At 48.7% G+C, this 19,287-nt stretch overlaps 1 long non-coding RNA gene across 1 annotated transcript; it reads right to left on the reverse strand.

The window, feature by feature from the left end:
* Nucleotides 1-4,252: 4,252 nt before the first annotated feature.
* On the reverse strand, nucleotides 4,253-14,348 carry LOC109367951. Its single transcript, XR_002115561.1, has 3 exons — nucleotides 14,268-14,348; nucleotides 6,144-6,330; nucleotides 4,253-4,828 (listed from the first exon to the last, which is right to left on the reverse strand). It is a non-coding gene; the product is annotated as an uncharacterized LOC109367951 (long non-coding RNA).
* Between the last annotated feature and the right edge of the window lie 4,939 nt (nucleotides 14,349-19,287).

A 19,287-nucleotide genomic window follows, 5' to 3' on the forward strand; every position in this document is an offset into this window, starting at 1 on the left:
CGTGAGAGAAGGGAACAGCTAGAGGAGCCTCAAGCACTGTTTTTGGGCACCAAATCACCATCCCAACACACTGCAGTCAGCCAGAGGTTGCTGGCTTTCTGCTTTTTGCTTGTTTTATGAATGAGCAGCCAGATCCTACAGTGGCGAGGGCTGCAGAGATTAGTTCAGAGCAGCATCTGGGCAATAAGGAACACCCAGTGGGTTCTGTCCCAGGAAAACCCTCCTGTGCCACCATTTATTAGGACATTTATTAAGGACACGATGGAGCACACAGCCTGGAACAAGCACCTCCAGCATCCTGCTTAAGTTTAAATTAATAAGGGAGAAAATAGAATGAAGACAGCATACTCAGCAATATCCCCACTCCGTTGCAAAGAGCGGGATCTTGAGAAAATCTCTGCTTATTTAAGTGAAGGCCACAGTGCTACAAACCAGAGGGACTGCATCGGGGCTGCATGAACAGCCCTACTTCCAGCTCCTGAGCCTCATGCTGCACAGCTGGCTGTGGCAGCAGGGGATAGAAGGGCACATACACACACCCACATACCACCACGCTGCAGGGATGCTCCTACAGAACAGTGGGTTGATCACATGAAGGCACCCCAGCAGCTGCAGCCTTCATTGATCATGTAATTAAGTGCTACCTGCACTAAGATCCTGCAGGGCACAGCCACTCCTTGGTCTTTACCTCCATTATCATAACCATGCCACCAGCAAAAAGGGTAACCATTGATTTGGGTTTATTTTTTATTTCTTCCAGGCACTGAAACCCCCAATCTGCAAAGAGGAGGGATATATGCTCAAGCAATGATAAGGGAAGTGGGTCTCTCTGATCTAGTTCTAGAGGTGGGCAAGTATTGTTTTTTTTCTGGTTCACTTGCCAAACCCGGGTGAGGGGGAAAAAAAAAATAATAAAAATGATTGGGGCTGAGCTGAAGCACTATTTGTTGTTACCACTGATTCCCAGTTTGGTTGAAACATCAGAATTTCAGATAATTCTACTCAGACCCAAAAATATTCATGCTGTTGTGCTCTGCTTTAATCCCTTCATTAAATATGAGAAAATCAAATAAAGATATTGAGACGTAACAAAAGCATTTTTAATAAGATATCAACAAAAGGGAGCATTTGCACTACTCTGGATTCCTCTCCCGTTCCTCAGCTGCAGCTACATTCAAGAGCAATTTTTATGTGAATAAGTTATTCATGTAGAATAAAACAAAACGAGAGCTCAACTCTGCTCAGACCCCCAGCTCCAAACCAACACAGAATTTCTTGAATTCTTATCTTTCACCTGCAATTGACAGAATGGCCAGGGTTGGAAGGGATCTCAAGGATCACAAAGCTCCAATCCCCCACCACAGGCAGGGCCACCAACCTCCACATTTCACAGCAGCCCAGGCTGCCCAGGGCCCCATCCAACCTGGCCTTGAACACCTCCAGAGATTCTTCTAGGTTTATAAACTATGTCATAGAATCACAGCACAGTTTGGGTTGGAAGGCACCTTTAAGATCATCCAGTTCCACCTGTTCCAGTGTCTCACCGCCTTCATAGTAAAGAATTTCTTCCTAATACCTACTCTACCCTCTTCCAATTTAAAACCATTTCCCCTCATCCTGTCTTTTAGTATATAAACGACATAAATACATAAAATGAGAGCTGCCCTTAGCCACCAGTTGGTGGACCAGCTGGTGTCCCAGTCTCAGCTGGTACCTTTGAGATGACCACCATATAGCAGCACCATGGCAATCCCAGTTCACTGTTGTTGCAACCACCAGCATCCCATCAATGCACCGAGCACTTGTATCAATTTCCAGCTGTGCAAAATTCAAACCAACCAACGGGAACCTGTTGGTAACAGCTCATTATTGTGGCACCCATCCTCAAAGACAACTGCAGAATAATTAGCGATCCTCGTGTGCAAGCTCAGGACATCAGGCAAGATGTGCAATTAAAGCATTGCCATTGCACTCAAGGGGGGGGTTTAATGAGTTTATGTGGTCAAACATTTGTTATTTTCTGAAGCAGATGTCAACACTTCTATTTCAAGAAAATAATCCCCTACATGATCATCAGTACGTCTCCACTTACTGTGTATGCCAGGAGGCAAGCCAGCACCTTTCTGAAAGAGATGGAAGGGATTTTAAAAGTGAAGACAGTGTGCTGGAAAATGGCATCAGAGCTCCACTACGTTGTCATATTCTGAAGAGCAGTTTTGGAAAACTACAGAAACTTGAGGGTGGGAAAACAAGTTTTGTCACTGGTCATTTAATGTCATCATTACTTTTCGTATTAATTGCTCTTTGGCACTAGCATTAGAAAAGATATGCAAAGCTGCCAGAGCATTCATAGCTCTTACTGCATAATCATTTCCATGTCAAAAAACATGCAGAAGCCTAAAACTGCATTTTCTTGCTAAGGCCTCTAAAGCAAAACCATATTGAGCCTCAAGGGCCCAGCCACAGCTAAGGTGGGGTTTTCAGGTAAGGCCTCTGTTGCAGCACTGTGTAGCTAACAGCTGGCATGGGTGCACCATCAGGGGCCCTCCCTTGGTCTGCATCCGTGCAGATGGGTTGTTATCCACCCTGCTCCATGCCAGCAGCACTGCTGGGCACACCTAATCTAGGTGGGGATGAAGACTGGAAAACAGAAACAGCTGTGGGGTCCAAATGCTGTTAGGAAGGCTCCGAGCACCTGAGCTGGGGTAATGCACTTGTGCAAGCCAGCTTGACTCTGGAACAGGCTGCCCAGAGAAAGCAGTGGATGTCCCCTACCAGGAAGCATTCAAAGCCAGGCAGGATGGAGCTGTGAACAACCTGCTCTACAGAGGTGTCCCTGCCTATAAGCAGAGGGTTAGAATTGCACGGTCTTAAAGATTCCTTCCAACCCAAACCATTCGATGGTTCCATGATCTTTCACACCAAGTTTTCTCTCCCCACTCTTCACACGTCCTCAGAAGCTTCCTCGTGGTTCCTCATACCTGCCACCCTTTCCAAACACCATTTACCTCCAAGGAAGGCTCCAGCACCCTTCTGCCTGAGCAGGGTCTCTGCTGTGCCTGCTTCTGCACTCTTCTGATTGGGCTCTTCACTCCTGCAGTCATTACAATTTCCAATTTCCCACCCCCAGTTATTTCCTTTGACCTCATGCTCTCACCACCTCCATCAAACCCAAGCTGACAGGTTTGGGGTCACACGACTCACCACACTTCCAGGACAACATTCAACCCACAGGAAGAAGCAATACATCAAGAGTTTTAACAGGAAATTTAAAGCTATTGCTTCTCAGACCCACGAGAGTCACATTGTTGAGCTCTTCTGTGCTATCAGGAGAACCATAAATTTCCTTTAAAAGCAACTGAAAGCTCAGATGCTATCTGTGCCACTATGGTGAGCCTCTCGAATGGAGCTGACAGGTTCTTGGGGAGAACAGAGAAATACTGCTCGTCCTTCAATAAATCCCTACACGTTATCAGCAGCTATAACTACTCTCATTTTTATTTTTTTTTCTGCCTAGGCTTCAAAGCACTTGGCAAATAACTGGAACTTGTGTTTGATAGGTGGGACATGCACAGACACCAAGCCTGGGAGCAGGTGGGAACCTCTGTCCATCTCTTCATTTGAAGAAACTGTAGCAACTAATTGGAAAGGCAAAAGAATCTTTGTGATCATTCAAAACCCAAAGAGTGGGGGGGAAAAAAAAAAAAAAAAAAAACACCCAAGCCCTACAACTGGCTGAGAGAGCTTGCAGGGCTTTCCAGAACACACAAGGACTAGGAGGCAGCAATGAAGTCATGTGGCTGCTATTCCATGCCATGCAATGAAACCCTACTGCTTGCTCTCAGAGAACATTTTAGATCCAAAATAGAATGAGTTCCAAAAGCAGTCCAAGGGATTGAAGGAGAAAAGGCTCATTGAAGAGACTGAAAATGCACTGCTCTGGTTGCAACATCAATTCCAGGATATCCTCCAGAGGTGGCAGAGAGGAAAGCACTGCTCCCAGGGCAGCTCTCGTGCTCTGCCACCTGAAAGGTATTTTAACCCCAAAGGGCTGATGCTGGACATGAGGTCTGACCAAGAGAAGCCATTCTCACACACACAGAAACCACAGAATGGTTTGGGTTGGAAGGGACCTCAAGGATCATGAAGCTCCAACCCCCACCACAGGCAGGGCCACCAACCTCCACATTTCATAGCAACCCAGGCTGCCCAGGGCCCCATCCAACCTGGCCTTGAATAGTCATGGCTCTCAGTCACACCCTTCAGTTAAGTCACAAAATGTGCCCATTGCACAGACGGGACCCCCAGCACAAGTGCAGTGCTGCTCTTTGTGATAGTACCAACAAGCATAGAAAGCAGTTGGAAGCCTGGTGACCTCAGCACCGCTCTGTACAGTGCTGGGAGAGTTGCTAAAACAGCAGCCATACTAATGCTCAGCCATCCTCCCAGCCCAACCTCAAGATGGTAGCACCATATGTTAACAGACTTAGACATCACCCATAGGTGAGGGCATCTGGTCCTGCTTTCGGGGACCAGATCCAACTTCCCAGCATGGATCAGGTGCACATAAGGCTGCATGTGGAAGGCCAGGGGTCTGCAGAGCTCCAACCAACTGGTTATCTGAACCATTTTCCTGTAAAGTCTCGATTATATTCTTTATTTAGCACTTATGTAACAGGATGGGAATGTTAATGTTCAGCCTTCCGAGCTTCACAGTGCTGTGCTTCATGCCGAGAAACAATGTGCCTTAAAATAATCTTCAATTTGACTTCTCTCCTTGCTGTCTCTCCCTGGAGACTTGAGAAAGGACTTCTCGGAACTGATTTACCTGAAATGTGCACGGATAAGAAACCTTCAGCTCACAGCTGCTCTAGTGAGCGATCCCATTCACGTGCTATAAAAAAACCAACATGCTGAACTCGTGCAACTTTCCCCATTGCCATTTGTTTAAGCAGCATGATATCATTCCGTGCATTTTTATTCAATTCACACAGAATGAAAGCTATTTCCCTGTGATAAAGGAGCGTGTCATAGCCAATTCAACAAGACCTACTGACTGCAGCAAGAAACAGGGGGAAAAAAAGCCTCCGTCCCTGGAGGTGTTCATGGCAAGGCTGGATGGGGCCCTGGGCAGCCTGGTCTGGTATTAAATGGGGAGGTTGGTGGCCCTGCCTGCAGCAGAACGGTTGGAGCTTCATGATCCTTGAGGTCCCTTCCAACCCTGGCCATTCTGTGATTCTATGAACAAAACACGGTGATGTAGGTCTCACTTCTTCCACAGCACATTCAGTAATGAAGCAATGACTGATGGCACCCTAAGAGCACAGCAAAGTTCTTCAGACCCCAAAGCTGGACATAAGAGACAAGGCATAAAAATGCTGGCAGTGCTGGAGCAGCAGGGAGGGCTGTGCTCCACACAGCTACCTCTACAGGGGAGCCCATCCTTCAGCACAAAGCAGGGACACAGATAGTCTTCCTGATGAATCATGGAATGAATTATAGATTGGCCTGGGTTGCAAAGGCCCACGTGAGTGCTCATCCAGTTCCAGCCCCTGCTATGTGCAGGTCACCAACCAGCAGCCCAGGCTGCCCAGAGCCACATCCAGCCTGGCCTTGAATGCCTGCAGGGATGGGGCATCCACAGCCTCCTTGGGCAACCTGTTCCAGTGCCTCACCACCCTCTGGCTGAAAAACTTCCTCCTCATATCCAACCTAAACCTCCCCTGTCTCAGTTGCATCTTCTCCAAAGCATCGTAATCCCATGAACAGTCACTCATTAGCCAGCATTTTAGACTCGAGAAGTTTCCCATTCACAGACCTAGCAAAGCAAACCATGCAGGACAGCAGCACCCCTCCCAGCAATACCATTACTCTGCAACAGACGTATGGCTTTCCTCCCACCTCAGCTCCTGAAGGAGCAGGAGTAGGCTGTCTAAGCCCAAATCTGAAGGCTGCAAATGAACAAAACATGTTTTCCAGGGTCACTGGATTAAATGAAGCCTTTCCAGGAGAGGCTGCTGCTGCTGCAGGGCTACACACAGTGCTCTGCCCTGACGGTACAGACAGCGCAGCATGTAAAGCCTCCACCTGCTTGCCACTTAATTTAATGCGCTGCTTCTGCAAGGTATAAAAGGCTGCTTTACCTTCAGGCAAGTGTTCAGGTTGGCGAGATGGAAGTCTGAATCTAAATCCCATTAGCAAATAAGAGGATCTACATACAAAGGGCCCCACGCAGCAGCACATTGTGCAGTTCTCCCTGCTCCGAGTCTTCAAGGACTTGTGCTGCACCTCTGGAAGCACTCTCTCTCACACTGCCATCAGTTGTACCTGCTGGGATTCATTTGAAAAAATAAACACACGCAGGACACACAGGAACAGGAGCTCCTGGGCTCTGAAGATAGCTCTAAAGGAAGCGAAGGTCCACAGCAGGTTTTCAAGGTCCCTGGAGGTGCTCAGCAACCATGGAGATGTGGCACTGAGGGACACAGTCAGCGAGCAAGGTGGGAGTGGGCAACACCTTGCAGAACCCCAAAGGGGCTTTGATGTGAGGGGACAAGAGCTGGTAGCCAGGCACCTTCAACTCTCAGTGGGCAAACGGGGTCAGGTGCCAGCCCTGCAGCCACACAGACAGACATTCTCACCCATGCTGGCTGTACAAGTTTCTGTGTTGTTGGCTGTCTGGGCATTTAAATGCACTGGGCTGATTCAGAAAACACAGCCTACGTGACACACAGGAGCAGGAGCACAGGTAGCACAGATAGTGTGGATGGTTCTAACTACAGTGGCTTGTGTGCATTTGACCACTTGTCATCTGCTGTGCTGCTCAAGGCACTTACAAGCCAGCAACCAACTCTGCCCTCCAAAGGTCATTGCTCAGGAACCCTGCATTTCCCCAGAGCAGGTGTGGGCTCTAAGCACAGCCCAGGCACTGCTGCAAGGCTCACTCAAGGTGAGTTTCTGGGTAACCCAGATGAGAGTATGAACAGGACATATTGGGCATTAGAGCCACAGACTGCAAAGCTGAAGCACTGCTGTTCACATATTGCTCCTGGGAGACCTCTGCCATCACCACAGGAAAGCTCTGCACTGATCAGACACCCACACCCCATCCAAACTCCTCTGTACCACAGGCATAAAGCACCAGGATCATCTCCTCCATAGCCTGAGGCTCTTCTCAGCAGCAGTCCTAATTAGTAATAATCCTCATCCATGCAGAGCTCACCGTGCTCTCCAAAAAGAGGTGAATATCCTTGTTTCTGTAAACAAGGGCACTTGGCCACATCGCTCCAATCAGAACCATGCTTAAAACTCCTCCATCATGCAAAAACCTTTCCCTCCTTTCACCAGCAGTAGAATCACAGAATGGCCAGGGTTGGAAGGGATCTCAAGGATCACGAAGCTCCAACCCCTCCGCATCTCACAGCAGCCCAGGCTGCCCAGAGCCCCATCCAACCTGGCCTTGAACACCTCCAGGGATGGACGGGGCATCCACAGCCTCTCTGGGCAGCTGTTCCAGCACCTCACCACTCTCTTTGTAAACAAGCTACAAATCAGTGCTTGTAAGGCAGAATTAACATCTCTAATTTCCTTCAGGGCTGGCTGCTGCTTTATTTCACTGCACTGGGTATTTACAGGTGGGCATCTGATACATCCCCATGCTGGGCTCAGCACAAAGAGCAACACCTGCCTCGATGCTGAGCAGTGCTCAGTGCATCCAAGCTGCAGGCTCCACAGCTCAGAGCAGCAATGGAAAAAGTTGAGCACTGCACACATTGCATTGTTTCCCAGGTAAGGAAACAACTCAGGGTGCCGCTACATAAAACACTGTGTGGAGGATTAAAGTAGGGGACCCATTTCAGGATGCTCCCACCTGCATTTTCACAGCTACCATCATTTGGATCTCCTCAGCTCAGCCAGAACTCTTTGTGAGCACACACTGCAAATCTGGTCTCTGAAGAATAGGATAGAGACAGCCAGGAGAATCCAACTTAGTTGACAGGGCAGAAAACATGGTCAGGCTAAGAAAAGCTCTCACCAGCAGTATCAAAGCATGGGGATTGCTGGCAACATTCTTTATAATGAAGTATCTATAAGTACCCTTTTTTTCCCCCTGCATTAAAAACCCTTCTGACATTTTAAGAGCTTTTACACAAAATGTAACATCTCTTGCTGGAAGTATAATCTAGCTTCTAAAAATATTGTGAGCCAAGAGGAGCCTGCTGGTCATTCCTTTATCCAGGTGGGGTTAATTTAAGAGCAGACTGAGTTTCAGCAGAAACAGCACAGCTTTTTGTGGAATCAGGTCTAACAGGAACTGTTGCAAAACCGCTGCAGCTTGAGGCATTCAGTAGGCTGCTCCCACAGCCCCATGCCTCCCAAAATGGTGATGGACAGATGTAAGTGGTTGGTTTAAGAGCTATCGCAGCAATAACTGAGCCAGCCATGTCTGCACTCTGTGCCTGTGCAGCACAGAGGGCTCGGGCAGGAGGGCACTGAGCACATTCTGTCACGGCCTTGGAGGAAGCCACCAGATGGTGGTGATACTCAAAGGGTGGTGAGGCACTGGAACAGGTTGCCCAAGGAGGCTGTGGATGCCCCATCCCTGCAGGCATTCAAGGCCAGGCTGGATGTGGCTCTGGGCAGCCTGGGCTGCTGGTTGCTGACCCTGCACACAGCAGGGGGTTGGAACTCGGTGAGCGTTGTGCTCTTTTGCAACCCAGGCCATTCTAGGATTCTATGAGAACAGCATTAAGCAGCGCACAGCATTCCTGAATCCAGATGTCATAGGACAGCACACTAATCACATGGCTACAGGTGTGCTAGAGAGTGCTGCTCCTCACCCCAACACCAGCACTGGGCTGTGTCTCCCTGCATGCTCCCAAGGAGATGCTCTGGGGGTCCCACACCTGCTGCCACCTGGGAGTGGGAGTCATTATCCCTAGTGATGTTATGGGGTCACAGAGATGGAAGCCTGGATGTGTCACACGAGGCTGGGCTCCCCATTCCCTGTGGGAACAAACACAAGGCAACAGCACTGGAGTGCTCACAGAAGTGCTGGCATGCACAGCAACCAGGCTCAGCCTAAAGCAGGGAGATGAACTTGAAAATTCAACTGAAATTCAACACATCAAACCCAGAAAGTGGTTATTTTCTGAACTGATCCCTCGGACCTGTGTTAACTGCAGCTATTGCAAGGATAAGGAGAGAGATACATATTCACTCCTGACAAGCACACAAGCGGTAACTGGAAGCGTGCAACAGGACAGCTTTACATTTCAGTTTATTTGGGTTTCATCATTTCATAACTCTTTCAATATCTGCAAGCTTAGTGCTGCTGTTACTGGGCTGCTCTCCTTATCCCACATAATGCCCTGACCATACTGTACTGATTTATTACATTATTGCACTGCTAAGGCATAGGATTGCCCTGATCACATACAGCATTTCCACAGAGGTGCTCAGAACAAGAAGCTGAAAGGACTTCAGCAATGCAAAAGACAATGGATTTCATTGAATTACTGCATTGGCACATGTCAATACCAATTTTTCCTTGGAATAGCATGAGAAAGTCTTTATCGATAAGCTAATTAGAGCACACATTTAGCACTAACCACTCATCTGAGCCAGATATCCAGACTGCTTGCTCACTTCCCACCTCACCCTGCTGAAGGTTTGCAGGTTTGCTCTGTATTTCTTTGATGCTTCCAGGAGATGCTCCAGGACCATCCAGAAAGCCATCCTCCCTTTGATTCCCACTTCTGTAATCCTCATTTTCACCTCCCTATTTAAAACCACAAGCTGATAAGCCTTTCAGAGCCCCACGCATCTTTCAGCCTTCCACCTCCTTCGTTGGTTTTTCTTTTTAGCTGATAACCAGTGGGAAATGCTCCTCTGGACCTCCTGGAAAGCACCCTGAGGAGGCTGCAAATGGGTCACAGCTCACCCCACACTGGACTCCATGAGCCACAGGGCTGCTGGTATCAGCTCACCTGCATTACGAAGGCTGAATCATTTTCTACTGCTTCCTACACTAATGAACACTGCTTTTGTTTCTTCCCCTCCCCCCAATCCAAACACAGCCATGACTGTTCCATAAGGACACGCTAATTATTATTATTTACATCGCAATGAAAGCTTGGAAACCCTGCCAGGAGCAATCCAGCAATCCCACTGCGACAGGTGATGCACGAACAGCACACTCCCACCCTCAGGGCTTTGCAGACCAAGAACATTTGTCTCTTAAAGACCAACACAGCTCTGTTCTCTGCCCACTGCTAAAGCTCACTGCTTTCTTGGCTCACACCTCCACATCCATCTCTCCCCTGCTCTTCTCATCCTACATAGCCCCAAAGATCTTGGCAGCACATCCTCTGTATGGCTTTTAGAGTGGTAAACCACCTTCTGATGGTCAGACTAGATGATCCCCTGTCTTTTTCAACCTTAATGATTCTGTGATCCTTTCCAGACACTGAAACACCTCTCTCACCTCCTCCTGCACAGACCCTTTGGGAGCACCCACCAGAAGACCCACACCAAGGTCCAGGCACAAGCAAGAGACTATGCAATCTGCCCCATTACACAGCTTCAGAGTTTTGTTTTAAGACCCAGTGCTTTAGGTAATTTTTATTAACATTTTAATGAGTGATAAACACAGCCTTGCAATTAGGGAGTTAATGACACTGCTGCACATTTAAGCTGTAAAATACACTTCCTGCTACGAGCAGCTGTAAACTGGAAATTTTAATTGATAAAAAACAATGCTGAAGCCATCTCAGTTCTGCAATTGGTTTCGTTCTTCTATGAGTGATCTCATAATCAAAACTTCTCTAACCCCAAAAGCAGAACAACAGCCCTCAGCATCCCAGCTGTGTGCCGTGCTGGTGGTACAGCAAAGGGCCAACTCCAGGCTGCAGAGGTTGGTTTGACAGGATGGGACCCCACACAGTTCATCATCAATGGGCTTTGAGAAAGACATGGCCAAGACAGGAGGCAGACAGAAGAGCTAACAAAAACCAGGGAGCCAAGGCTGCAAGTTTAAGACCTTAAGGCCCGTGAGAACCCCACAAGATCACCCTCAACAGCTACTGCATCTCATTTGCTCCACCAGCACAACTGTATGCTTCCAGCATGACCGAGCCAGGCACACATTCGTATGGGAACATGATTTTCACAGAATTGCATGGAGAATTTGCACAGGGAACATCCAACACCCATTTCTAGAAGGCAGAAGGTCCAGCTCTACCTTCTGGACTCTTAGGTCAGACAGCCACACAAATGCTATGCCCAAGAGGACTGTCATCAGCTAACACTGCTCAGAAGAAAATTAAATAAAGCACTGGCTCCTTCTATGTAATGCTTTATAAGCTGATATCTGCAGAACAAGCAAGAAAGTGCTGTATTTCCAACATATACATTTGCCATTTGCAAGGAAGAAAGGAGCACAGATTCACTCCTGCAAGAGCAGAACTGCTGAGGCATTAGAGGTGTATGAAATAAAGACAATCTCAGCTAAGAAAGCAAAGGTGCAAGCAGAACACCTGGTGGGTTTTCATCAAATCAGGATTCCTTAATGCAAAGTATTGCCTCGGCTTAGGCTTCATGGGAACATGAAGGCAAAGCCCCACATAATAAGGTGACCATCAGCTCGACCCACTGCACATGAGACCCCACATGACATTACCCATATTTGCCGTCATCTGAAGAAGCAAACTGCATTACCTCACCCCCCATCTGCCCACCTGTACTTCCACCCCATATCAGAAACAGGGGCAGAGGAGAAAGGTTAGCTCTTACTCCAAGTACACTGCAACCAAGCAGTGGCACAAACAAGGAACAGTCACCATTAGGGGCTCAATGCATGTGGACCAGTTGAAGACCACAGAGCAGTGACACATCGTGATGCGGATGCACTGGATGGAAAAATGGCTGCCACAGTGAAATCATGAAAAAAGGCAGTCCTCCTCACCCACTGCCTTGGCATGGAGAGACTTTGTGGTCAAAGAAGCATTTCCAACCAGCAGCTACCAGAAGCTTCCATCAGCCCTGCAAGGAGCTGCTCATGGCACGTCTGCACTGCCCAGATCTGCTTCACCCAGCTGCCTTCACCCGGGCTCAGCAACGATGGGAATGACCCAGGTCTCCCATGGGATGTGAGCCACCAGGGCTTGCTGATAACAAACAACCACACAAACAGCAAAGCATTTTACTAAGATTCCCCCAGCCTGGCTGGTTCAACCCCATGCAGATGTGAGAACAGACAGACTTTTGCAGCACCCCAAGGAGCAGCAGATGGCCACACAGCTCTGAACCCTGGGAGAAAACACCACACATCCTCCCCAATCCCAGCAACAAGGGGTTTGCTGCACACAGAGGGAGGTTTTTTTGCACCAAGCACAAAAGCTGCAGAAGTTGTAATTGCAAGCATCTCCCTAAAGGAAACCTATTCTGAGGTCTGAGTCTGCCCCACCTGTGCAACACCCAGGTTGGTGCCTAAGTCTGCACTTCACCTCATGGCTCAGCCCAGCATATACTTCTATTACTTAGTTGAAAAGGTTTGTTTCTAACGCTCAGCCTTATCTGTGCATCTCTTTTAGAGCATATTATAACCCTTAAAGCAAAAATACCCAGAAATCACACTCCTTTCTCTGACTCATCTCCTGCACCAAGGAGAGGGCTCTGGTGGGGCTTCCATCAAGCACCAGATGGAAGGAAGGTCCTTTGGTAAAAATAGAGCTTAGTTGCAGGGTATTGGTTTTCCATTTGAAAAGCCCCTGAAGTTTGAGGACTCAACTTGTTTGAGCATGGAGTAGCCGTGGGCAGCAAAACGTTCTCTTTATGAGAATATTTAGTCTCAGTAGAAAAAAAATCTCTTTTTATTCAGGTGCCTGAGGTAAAGCTAAGCTTTCCTATAAGGCAAAACAGGCATTAATTAAACTAATTAAAATGTGAGAGCTTCTGCCCACCACAGGAAGGAGAGCATTCATGGCTTGCAAGTGAGAGGCTCTTGGATCTGCCTGCCCACCTGGCGTGCATAGGAACACATGCTTGGCCAAGAGCAGAGCACCTACAGAAGGCCTCAATACACCAACAGGAATCAAGTCACACCCCAAGAACGTGGGAAGTCATCATTTGTACATGTTAATATTTCAGCCCTGTTTTCTGCTGGCACAGCTTCCATCCACTAAGGGAGACTGCCAACATGTGCTCATCCACCAACTCTAGTAGCTCTTACAGCAGATTAGCTCATCAATTAATAGGGGTTGCAACGCAACAGGACACTGTGGGCAACACAAAACCCAGCTGGTGTCATCAGACCTCACCCTCTACCTGCAAAAGCAGCCTCAGAGTTAAGGAAAAAAGACTTATTTAGAATCATCCCCTCATACATCACCACAGCAGGAACCAGTGGCACAAGTACCACACATTAAGAAACAACAAATTACTGGAAAAGACACATTTTTCGCATGGTTGGAGATCAACTCATTGACCACTGAGACCCAACGCAGGGAGCCTACTTGAGCAAGGGGGAAACCAGATGATCCCTTCCGAACCCTATAACTCTGTGACCTAAGACACAGACACAGCACACCAGGCATGGTTTGCCACTATATAAGTTCAAGTGGAAAACTTCTTCCTCCCCTCTCCACAAAATCTTTTCCCTCCCCACTAAAAAGAGCCAATTCCAGCACATCCCACAATCTCATGACAGCATTACTGAACAACCAGAAAACATTCCAGAGTTTTGATACCCTTTAAGTGAGGCACTTTAATTTTTATTTAGTTCAAAATGCCTGTTTTAAAACTCCTTTCTGCTTTATATGAAAGCATATATGGAGGTTAAAAAGAAAAAAAAAAAACAACACAAACCACAACAAGCTCCAACACTTTTCCACTTTGTCAAAACACTGCGCCTGCCTGGGATGGCTCCCACAGCTCCTGAAGTTGCAGAACACATGTACATCTCCTTGCTGAGCCCAAGCACACCCCAGAGAGCCCTTTCCTGAAAGTATCACTTCATTTCTCCTTGCTGGATTCAGTCAAACCAGGCCTGGAGGCACCGACACAGCTCTGGGAGCAGAGCATCCCTACAACCCACCACAAAGCCCATCCCATGAGACAACAGAGGAACTGAGCAACACAGCACAGCCACCTCCACAACCACGCTTTAATCTGTTTATGCAGCTCAGCTAAGAAAGTATTGGCTTCCCAACACCCCTACCACCTCCCTCTACAGGCAAAGGAAGCATTTCAACGAAAGAAAAACTCACTGTTTAGAAGAGCAACCTGAACGCTCCAGCTTCACCAGCTTGCTCCAAGCCTGCTCACAGCCCTATGAGAGCAAAAGCCAGCTGCTAGCCTGGCCCTGCTTTAAATAATGATCACAATTAATTACAGCTGTGGGGCTGCAGACATGCCCTTTTACACCTCTAGAATCACAGAATGGCCAGGGTTGGAAGGGACCTCAAGGATCACGAAGTTCCAACCCCCCCACCACAGGCAGGGCCACCAACCTCCACATTTCACAGCAGCCCAGGGCCCCATCCAACCTGGCCTTGAACACCTCCAAGGATGGACGGGGCATCCACAGCCTCTCTGGGTAGCCTATTCAACGCCCCTTGGAAGCAGCTCCACAACTGACTTTGTACTGGCAGCCTTGTTTGTGTGCAGAGTGGAAAGAGAGGTGCTGCTTCCAGGGGAGGAAGCAGCAGGGAAGTGGCTGATTTACCAAGTTTTGCCAGTAGGTACTGTGCTGTTTGGCACTGATATGGGGAAGAGAGGAAAAAAAACTGGAGAGTGGGGAACAGCTCAGGTTAGCAACTGAAATAACAAGCTGAAAATGGCAGCTGGGTGCTGGGGATGGTATCAGCTGCACCACATTGTGGAGTCCTCCCATGCCTGCACCTGGAGGACTCTGCCCCATCATTTGAGGACAAAACCTTTGCTAAACCAGCTACTGAGGCAGCTCTCTTGTTGGTCTGACCCTTGCGCTGCCATGCTGCCAAGAACTGCCTTATTGCTTTATATTCCATCAGTACAATGCAGAACAAAAGGGGGAAAAAAGCAATCCAACAACCAGGAGAGCAGAGTAAGTCCGCCTTCAGAAAAACAGCCATTAATCAGGTGGGCAGCCTGATGCACCATCAGTATCTTTTCCTCCTTCCATTTGGATGTACTTGCTTAGTTGCTAATTCACAGTCCCTGAGCAGTAATGATGAGCAGGATGTGATGGAGGTGGTTGTGTGATGGAGGGAGATGCGGTGGGGGCTCATGAGGTAACTGCCACCACCAGCCTCTCCTCTTCTTCCCTTCCTCCCCCTTTTCCCAGCTGCAAAGAGCTGTTGTTGCATGGCTGAGACTGACAATAGAAAGGAGTCACCACCCCTAGAGGTGCTCCAGAACCATGGAGATGTGGTACTGAGGGATGTGAGCAGTGAGCATGGTGGGGTGGGCTGGGTAAAGGCTGGGGATCTCAGAGGGCTTTTCCAACCTGAATGATTCTGTGATTCTAGGATCAGTGTTTTCAAGGAGTTTCAAACCAGTGCGCAACAGATTAAGCAACTAAAATGAATTACTTCAATTGCCAAATCATCACAATTGTGCTCAGCAAACATATAATCTTAATCCTTGTAACAAAGGTGGCAACCACACATCGGTCCCCATCCCAGCACGGTCACAGTCTTCTGCTTCTCTATGGAACAGAGCTGTGCAGGCATTGCCCATAACAAAACAGAGTAAAAGCAGTTTCTTAAGAAATAGCACAAAGAAGAGAGACCTAAAATCAGCAGTATTTCTAAAACCTTCCTCCCAGACTGCTTGTGAAAGGCTGCAACCCATTATAGCTCCACTAACATCTTTTTATGTCATGTCATCTCTCCAGCGGGGAAAAATGCTTTCAAGTTCAGCATTCCACTTCCCTAGGCTTAAATATTCATAAAGCAAGAACCACACCAAGAAGGTTTAACTCCAGCTTGAGAAATGAGATGGGAAATGGGAATTTTGATCCAGGTGCTAACAGCCAGAGCTGCTGTGTGTATGCAAGGAAACCATTGGGAACACATTGTCCCCACATGAATGGGGTGGACACAGCTCCCATCCATTTCCAGGTCTGAACCAAGCATGGCAGCATACGTGCTAAATTGGTGGGATGAGTTCTTGTCATCAGCCTGTGAAGTGATTGCAAGGAATTAGAGACATGGCTTAGTGGGCATGGTGGTTAACAGTTGGACTCGATGATTTTAGTGGCCTTTCTAACTTTAATGATTTTATGGCTCTATGATCTATGAATGTAAGTCTCAGCGGGTTTACGTTCAAAGCTGTGATGGAGTTTTTCTGGCTGCATCCCAAGGTCTGAAGGCTCTGGGGCTGGTGCATCAAGGACCCATGGCTTCTGCCTTCACCAATCCAGCCCTGGGGCTGGCAGTGCTGGCCCCAGACCACCTCTCCCATTGTGTGGGACATGGCTGAGATGTTAAAAGTTTCACCCCTGCAAGATGTCCTCCAAGATCCCCAAGCCCAACACCAACCCACCCCACCATGTCCACTGACCACGTCCCTCAGTGCCACAACTCCACTGGTTCTGGAACACCTTCAAGGACTCCACCATTCCCTGGACAGCTGTGCCAGTGCTCCACCAATCTTTCTGAGGAGAAATGTTTCTTAATATCCAACCTGAACAAGTGACAAAAGTCTCTGCCCAAGTGACAAAACCATCCAAAGATGAAATCCACACAGTGCAGTAAGGCTGCCACCAGTGAACCCGGTTATAGAAACACCCCTCAGAGTCCATGGGATGCTCGGGTGTTCATGGCACCTGTGACCCCCCACACTATGGGATGTGACCTCACAGCAGGCCAGACACAGGCAGCCCAGAGGCCAGGAGTCTCATGCTCATAGAACCACAGAATGGCCTGGGTTGCAAAGGAGCACAATGCTCATCCAGTTCCAACCTCCTGCTATGAGCAGGGTCACCAACCAGCAGCCCAGGCTGCCCAGAGCCACATCCAGCCTGGCCTTGAATGCCTCCAGGGATGGGGCATATGCTCATATCTGATGGGTGATCCCAGGGACACGCTGGGGTGCAGGTGCCAAGCAGAGCCAAGGGGCCTTGGGATGGTGAGAAGAAGGTTCTTTATCACGGCTCTTTGGAGAGCACTGCAGGCACGCAAGGGTACAGCTCACAGCTAAAGAAAGAAGCGTGTGTTGAAACCCAGCTCATGTTTCCTCGCCTAGCAATCCTGCCTTGACTTGTGTTTAATAATCTTCCTGCTTTCCAGCAGGACCGAGAAGGGCAGCCCTCATCCTCAATGCCTCTGCAGCCCCCCTACAGGGCGCCCCACACACCTCTGCCCCTTTGCTGCCAGCAGGACTGGGATACAGAGGTGTCACCACCATACCCAGACCTTCCAGCCCTCCCTTCCTACACTGAGCTCTCCACCAGCATATTTCATACACTGTACTCTGAAGGGTACACGGTGTTTTAATCATGTAATGTAGTAATAACATAATTAAAGTCCACACCATTTCCTAAGTAACATATATTACTCCAGTCGTTGCTTTGATATATTAAAAATAGATTAACTGGTTCCCAAAGCTTGAGGCCAGGCAAGACAGTGGGTCTCATACTGACCTCCCACCAGCCACGCTGCCCCCAGCAATCCCACCTACGCTAATGGAAGAAGAAACATTTGTATGTTAAAGATGTCATACATCCAGCACATCTCCTGCTGAGCTCCTGCAACAACACAGACATACACAGAAGAAGGATGGTAGAAAGGCAAACGGGGGGTTCTCAACTCGTGGGGACACAGCATGGCTTCAAGCGAGGAGCAGCACTGCTGAATTCCCATCAGAGACCAAGGGAGCTGCCCTGCCTTGAACATCCACCCTCAGATGTTCACCACTGTTTTTCCCCCAAAAGAGTCTTTTCCAGGTTTAAGAAAAGATGGGAACGCATAGATGCTGCCCCAGGGGAAGAGATGCGCTGCAGAAGAAATGGAGCCCTACAGGAGCATGCATATGTCTGCGTGCCTATAGAGGCTGGCACTGCAATGCATGCACAGAGCAGACCATTCCTTCTCCAAAGCAGGTACCCAAAATGCTGAAGAGAGTGAGCAACACAGCACCGAGCTTTAATCATTCATCTGCTTCCTTCCTCCCCAGCACTTCATCTGACTGATTCTAATTAAACTGGATTTTGCTCTTCCGAGCCAGGAGAGCTTTTGTTTTATTTGTTCAAAGACTGTTTCCTTGCCACCCGATTTCCTCCAAATCTCCCTCACAGGGACTCAAAGGCAGCGATTTCATCACCTCTGCCAAGAGCATCAGCTGCTGCCTGGCGGGCGAGAATCAGCATGGAGAGCTCACTGCGTGCTGGGGGATCGCTGGGAGCCACCACCACATGCCTGATGGAAGAGATGTGCCATCCCAATGGAAGGGTCTCCATCAGCTCTGCAGGGCTGGAGTCAAGCCTAGTGTTGTTTAATCTCCATTGCTTATTACACTTCTACTACAGAGAGTTTTCAGTCTTCCATCTTTTAGAGGATTGGCACAGGTTGCCCAGAGAGGTGTTGGTTTCTGCACACACCCACAGTCAGGGGATGGGCTCTGAGCACTGATGGAGCTGTGGGTGTCCCCGTGCATTGCAGGGAGTGGGACCAGATGGCCTTTAAAGGCCCCTTCCAACTCGTACCACTCTGTGATTCTATGATTCTATTTCCCTTAGCCTCAATTTATTGCCTCCCAGTGCCCCAAATCACATCCCCAGGCTGCAGGATGCTGCCCAGCTCCTTACCTGCAAGCATAGCACCATTCCTGACACCTCAGCTGTGAGCAGAAGCGACGGCCACCTCCATACCTCCATACCTCCATACCTCCACATGCCCTGAGCTTTGGCTGCCAGAGCTGCAGTGCTGCTCAGCCTGCTGCAAATCCAAATCCCTGCATGAACACCTGCAGCACACAGGCAGGAGGACACACCTCTCTGGTGCTCGGTTAAAGAGTTAAAGCTGTCCTGGAGCAGTGGGCTCCTGCAGAAGCTCCTGGAGCAGGCACACAGCTGCAGGGCAGCACCAGTCCCTGCAGCACCGCATAATTCCTGCCCTGTTCCTGGGGCCGCAGTGCTGCCCGTGCACAATCCCAGCACTGTGCAGGGCTGGCCCAGCCCACACAACGCCCGCATTCACTGCCATGGAAATGCCCTCCGTCCCCACGCATCTGGGGCTGCTGACCCTTCCCTTTGTAACATGGAAAACGCTCTTAGTTTAAGTGTCGGGGTTTTTTTTTTTCCTT

This window comes from Meleagris gallopavo, chromosome 5 (genome assembly GCF_000146605.3).
Source record: "Meleagris gallopavo isolate NT-WF06-2002-E0010 breed Aviagen turkey brand Nicholas breeding stock chromosome 5, Turkey_5.1, whole genome shotgun sequence".
In the NCBI taxonomy this organism is placed as follows: Eukaryota; Metazoa; Chordata; class Aves; order Galliformes; family Phasianidae; genus Meleagris; species Meleagris gallopavo.